The 6,760-nt window shown below is 41.4% G+C and overlaps 1 pseudogene; it reads left to right on the top strand.

Annotated features, from left to right (window-relative positions):
* The first annotated feature begins 5,820 nt into the window (after positions 1–5,820).
* LOC101676623 lies at positions 5,821–6,417 on the top strand (annotated as a pseudogene).
* Positions 6,418–6,760: the final 343 nt, after the last annotated feature.

Here is a 6,760-nt window from a genome sequence, read left to right on the forward strand (position 1 = left end):
AAAGTACAGAGATTTCTCCTATACACCCTCCCAGCCAGCCTTCTCAACTGTCAATATCCCATACCGGGGTGCCAGTTGGAGTGAATATAGTCACTTAACATTTTCTTTTCTTCTTTCTTTCTTTCTTTCTTTCTTTCTTTCTTTTTTTACATCCCCTTACCCTCTATCATTTATATACAATTATTTTAAATGTTTTCTCTATATACCATTTAAGACAGTGAAACCATTTAAGACAGTGTTACAGAGAATGGCATAATTTTTTTTAAATTTTATTTATTTATTTGACAGAGAGAAATCACAAGTAGATGGAGAGGCAGGTAGAGAGAGAGAGAGGGAAGCAGGCTCCCTGCTGAGCAGAGAGCCCGATGCGGGACTCGATCCCAGGACCCTGAGATCATGACCTGAGCTGAAGGCAGCAGCTTAACCCACTGAGCCACCCAGGCAGAATGGCATAATTTTTGCTTCTTCTTTCAAACGTAGTTTAGAAACTCAATAGGAAAAAGAAAGTATATGTATTTACCCCTCCCCCCCCTTTTTAAACTCTTTCCATTGTTCCTTCTTTTTGATGTCCTAAGATTCTTTAACATTTTCTTTCTGTTTAGAGAACATATTTTAGTCATCCTCTTAGGGAAAGTGTGCTTTTGAAAAATTCCCTCAAATTTTCTTTATCTGAGAATGTTTTGATTTATCTCTCACTTCTAAAAATTTTCACTGAGTATAGAAATATAGATTAACTACCTTTTTTCACTTGAAAAATATTGCACCACTTCCTTCTGGTTTCTAATGTTTCTGATGAAAAACCTCTAGTCATTCAAATTCTTTCCCCCCTTCTAGGTAATGTGTTGTTTCTCTCTGTTTACTTTTAAGATTTTATTCTTTGTCTTAAGTTTTCAGAAGACTGACTATGATGTATCTTGATGTGCATTTTTTTTTTTTTTAGTTTTTAGTTAGTGGTTCTTTCAGCTTCTTGAATCTGTGAATTTATACCTTCTACAAACTTTTTTTTTTTCAAAAATTTTATTCATTCATTTGAAAGAGAGAGAGAGAGAGTGCACAAGCAGGGGGAGCTGCAGAGGGAGAGGGAGAAGCAGGTTCCCCACTGAGCAAGGACCCCTGACAGGGGCTTGATTTCAAGACCCTTGGGATCATGACCTGAGCCAAAGGCAGAGGCTCAACCAACTGAGCTACCTAAATGCCCTTCTACCAACTTTTGAAAATTTTTATCCATAATTCTTTGAATTATTTTTCAGTTCCACTATTTTTCTCCTTTTTTCTCAGTACTGTGATGACATAAATATTAGATTTTTGTTATGGTCCCACAACTCTGTGAGGTTTTATTGCCTTTTTAATAGTGTATTTTCTCTCTGTTATTCAGAATAGGTAATATCCATTATTCATATTCAAGTTCATTGATTCTTTTTTTTCTGTTCACTTCTACATGGTGTTGAGACTGCCCACTGAGTTTTATTTTTCTAGTTTTGATTATTGTATTTTGTTTTCTAAAATTTTCATTTGGTTTTCCTTTATATTTTCTATTCCTTCAAACTGAGCCATTCTATTTCCTGCTCCTTTCTTGGGTTTCAAGAACATTTGTAGCTGGAAACATTTCTATAATGCCTGCTTTAAAGTATTTGTCAGGTAATCTTAACTTCTGCATTACCTAAGTGTTAGCACGTGTTGATTGTCCTTTCTTTCACTCAGATTTTTATTTTCTTCAATATTGGTACAGCTAATCTTATTTAAATGAAAACTGGTCATTTGGAGTAGTGTATTATGAGAGTCTAGGTCTTATCTAAACCCTGGGTCCCGAGATGGAATCCTGTATCATGCTCTCTGCTCAGTGGAGAACCTGCTTCTCCCTCTCCTCCATGCTCGTGTTGTCATTATCTCTGTTTCTTTCAGATAAATAAATAAAATATATAAAAATAAACCCTCTCATTGACATGCCTTTGGTAGGGGAATGACAAGGATTTGCCTTGCTGTAATTAGTGGCTCTAAGTCCAGGTCCCTTACTTGGTCTCTGGTAACAGTCAAGTAGGGAAGAGACTTGTCATCACTGCAGGTTCATTGGGTCAGTAACTTCCACTGAAATCATCCTGGTTGGTAGGGATGAGTACCTCTTCACTGTTCCTGATGTGGCCCCCACTGACACCCATGCGGAGTGACCTTATGCCTGGGTGTTGATGAAAATTCTGACCCTCCACCAAGCCTCCTCTCAGGCACCTCAGAGTGGGTGAAGACCTCATCACCACCAGATGCAAGTGGAAATCCAAGTTCCCCACATGCTCCCCATTGACCCCACAAGGGGTAAGGCACTCATTATTCCCTGGAGATGGAAGTTCCAACTCCCTACTCTGTCCTTTGAACACCAGGCTGGTGTTGGGAAGGAAAATTTAGCACCACATTATAGCCTGGCGAGAATGGAAGTCTAGACGTCCCCCTCAGCCTTTACTGGTGTAGATGTGGTGAGGCCACAGTCTCTTCTGTTATATGTGTCTAGAACTGAGTGATTTTGCCTTAAAGTTTTCTATCTTGCTGGCTCATTCTTTCCTGAACTTTTGGCTAGAGAGAAGACTTTTATTGAATTTTTTTTCTTTTTTTCACTCTTTGTATTTTTTCACCAAAACCCTTTGGTGTTTCTGGGTTGCCAGCTTCATGATCTCCAAGCCTTTGATATACAACATAAAGAAATTCCAGCAAATTCACAATCATATTGTTTTCTTAGTCCTGATATTCCTAACACATCTGCCTTCTCTCCACCTTTCAGAATCTTCTTATGTTTGTTAACATAAAATATCCAGAGTGTTTGGTTGAACTTAGTGGGAAAAATCTGGAAGATTACATCTGTACCATCTTTCCAGAGACAGGGTCTCAGGAAGATGTTTAAAAAATATTTTATCCAGTTTTAGAAAACTTTTCTAGAGTATTGATCAGAAAATTACCTAGTCCATTATGACCAACAGAACTTACAACCATTACTGTTTTCATATAATTTTATGAATCACTTTTTATCTTTTATTCACTTTTAGAGAGGTGGAAGGGAAGAAGATATTCAACCAGTCATCTGGAAAGAGAAACCTTTATACAACGTATATTGAATATACTAGGACTTGAATATCTAGCAATGACTATGATTTCATGCATCTATCTATCTATATCATTTATATCAACTATATCATAAAGAATTGGCTCACATAATTATGAAGGCTGATAAGTCACAAGAGCTGCAGTTGGCAAGCTGGAGACATAGATGTGTTTATGAGATAGTTCCAAGAACTAATGTTTCAATTTAAGTGTGAAGACGGGAAAAAGATTTATGTCCCAGGTGAAGGCAGTTAGGCAAGAGGACCTCCCTCCTACTAGAGGGAGGGTTAGTATTTTTCCTCTATTCAGACCTTCAACTAATTAGATGAGGCCCACACTAGGGAGGACAATCTGCTTTACTCAGCCTACCAATCCATATGTTAACCTCAACCAGAAAGACCCTCAAAGACTGACCCAAAATATTGTTTGACCAAATATTTTGATACTTCATGGCACAGTGAGAATGACACATAAAATTAAACATCAAAGCAGGCAAAGTCTCTCTAAAACAGACAATTAAAAGTGAAGAAAAGCTGAAGGCCAAGAGGAGTGAGAAGGAAGAACTAATGGAAATAACCTGAAGGCAAAGTGAACTCAATCTATTTGTTGAGAAGAACATACAGTGGCTAAAGTAGTACTTCCAAAATTCATGTCTACTCAGCAACTCAGAATGTTACCATATTTGGAAATAGGGCCTCTACAGATGTAATTAGTTATGACAAGGTCATGCTATGTTAGGGTGGACCCTAAATTCAATGCCTGGTGTCCTTCTATGGAGAGAGGGCTATGGGGACCCACAGACACAGAGTGAAGGAGGCATGGGAAAATGTGAGCAGAGATTGGAGAGGTACAGCTACAAACCAAGGAAAGTCCAGCATGACCAGCAACCACCATGCTTAGGTGGAATAGGTTCCACCTGTTCCACCTGTTCCTGGAATAGGTTCTCTCTCAGAGCCAATGCTGCTGACACTTTGATTTCAGACTTCTGGCCTCCTGAAACGAGATAATGAATTTCTGTTGTTTTAAGCCACATTGTTTGTGGCAATTCATTACAGAAGCTGTGGGAAACTAACACAGAAAGTATTTCTGAATGACTTGAGCATAAAGTGCACAGGGAGTCAGGGAGATGGAGATGGATATTAGGATAGAAAGACCACAAATGGCCTCGGGAGCCACAGAAGGATGTTTAGTCTTTATTCTGAGACCCAAAGGAAACAGATAAGTGAATTTCAATAAAAGAGTAAAACAACAAGATTTATGATTATAAAGATCCTTCTAAGGCTGTTGAGCGCCTCAAAGTAGAAGTTGGATGCCCGGTAAGAAGGCTACCATGGTTTACCCGGTTAGAGATGATGGTAGCCAGAATTTTGCAGCATAAGTAGGAAGGCAGATCTCTAAATGGACCAGCAGACAAAATAGAACTTCCAACAGCAAGTTTGGATGGGTGATATTAAAAATAAAGACAGTTTCCTGGCTTGGGAAACTTTTGATGGTGGTGCCATCTATACTTTCTATACTTTCTCAATCCTTCTTCATACATCTTTTCCTCCTGTCCTTTTTTCTTAGTTAGTTGCAAGACTTATTCGGCAAATATGTTTTTGAATGTTAAAAGGACCTGGAGAGACCTGGAAACCACATGGGCTTTGCATCCCAAGAACTACCTGTCTTCTGAGGCAGAAACTGTGAAAAATCACAATATAAGATCATCTCTAATAGAGGGGCTCACAAGACTACAAGCGAGGATATGTTCAACTCTTGGTGTAGGACAGGGCTGGATAACAGAAACCAAAAAATGGAACATCTGAACAATGAAATAAAATTATCATGAAAATCATTTTTTTTAAGAGAGAAGGAGAGTGGGGGGGGAGGGGTAAAAGGAGGGAAGGAAGGGGGAGAGAGAGAGAGAGAGAGAGAGAGGGAGAGCGAATCTTAAGTAGGCTCCACACAGAGCATGAAGCTAGATATGGGAAGCGATCTCATGACCCTGAGATTATGACCTCAGCCAAAATCAAGAGCTGGACACTTAATTGACTGAGCCACCCAGGTGCCCCGAAAATCATCCTTAATGGTGAAAGACTGAGTGCTTTATCCCTGAGATTGGGTACAAGGCAAGGGTGTCCACTCTCACAACTTCTATTCAGCCTTGTACTAGAAGTCTTAGCCAGTGCAAGAAGGCAAGAAAAAGAACTACAAGGCAAGTATATTGAAAAGGAAGACATACAGCTTTCTGCATTTGCAGATGACACCATTGCCTATGTAGAAAATTTCAAGGACTATACAAAAGTACTCCTAGAATGAATAAATTTAGAACATTATTTTTAAACCAAGGTAATAGATGCTGTTTTGACTTAGGAAAATTTACGTAGTACTCCAACATATTAATATACTGTGAACTGGAAAAAAAAAAAACCATTTATAGTAGGATTATTGGTCACCAAAATGGAGAGGGGAAACAAATCTGCAATTGTGAGTACATGCAGATGTTCTTGTTCAGCCAATATTGACCCAGATGGTCATTTAGTATCTGTCCCCTCCAGTGCCTCATGGCTCTAGAATGCCCAACGTGACATGTGTCAACACGCAGCATGCCCTACATTCTCACATGTTGCTCACATTCTGCTTTCTCTGGTGGACTGAGAGTAGGAAATGGGTCATCGCAAATGTGCCCTCCCTCCCTTGATGTAACTGGAGCTGTTTAGAGAACAGTGAGAGGGGGCCCCCTTCCTTCATCCAGGGATGTCAGGACCTTGGCCTGTCCAGCTGAGTGGACTCTCAGGGGCCGGGAAGAGCACCCTGTTCAAGAGACTCCTGCAGGAGCACCGCAGTGTCTTCGGGTTCAGCGTGTCCCATACCACGCCGGACCTGCGGCCTTGAGAAGAGAATGGCAGAGATTACTACTTCGTGACCAGGGCGGTGAGGCAGCGGGACATGGCCACCGGAGACTTCATCGAGCACGCTGAGTTCTCGGGGGACGTGGATGGGACTAGCAAAGCAGCTGTGCAGGCCGTTCAGGCCAGGAACGGCATCTGCGCACTGGACGTTGACCTGCAGGGCGTGCGTGACATCAGGAAGACGGACCTGTGGCCCATCTACATCTTCGTGGGGCTGCCCTCGCTGGACGTCCTGGAGCAGCATCTGCGGCGGCGCAACACGGAGACAGAGGAGAGCCTGGCCAAGCGTCTGGCCTCCGCTTGGGTGGACATGGAGAGCAGCAAGAAACAGGGCCTGTTCGACCTGGTCATCATCAACGACAACCTGGACATGGCCTACCAGACCCTGGAGGAGGCGCTGGCGGAGGAAATCAAGAAGGTTCAGAAGACCAGTTGCTCCTGAGAAGGAAGCCCGCTGTAGACTGCCCTGGCCTCCCCTTCTCCCTCTGCAGCAGAGCTGGGCCAGTGGTCCTAATAAAGAAATGCTGGGTAAGAGTGGGGAAAAAACAAAAACAAAACCAAAAAAACTTGAAGTAGTCACATCCACTGCCAGGCCAGCTGTAGCCTTGGTCTCTTCCTCGGTGGCAGCCAACTGACTGACTTCAACAAGATCCAGTGTCAACAGCAAATTCCCAAAATACAGGATACAAAGTCAATAGGCACAAACCTATAAGCATTCTGCATTCCAGAAATGAAACAAAATAAAGTAAAACAAAGCAACAACAAAAGGATACCATTTAAAATAA

This window comes from Mustela putorius, unplaced genomic scaffold, assembly GCF_011764305.1.
Source record: "Mustela putorius furo isolate JIRA1106 unplaced genomic scaffold, ASM1176430v1.1 tig00003972_pilon_pilon_pilon, whole genome shotgun sequence".
Taxonomy (NCBI): Eukaryota; Metazoa; Chordata; class Mammalia; order Carnivora; family Mustelidae; genus Mustela; species Mustela putorius.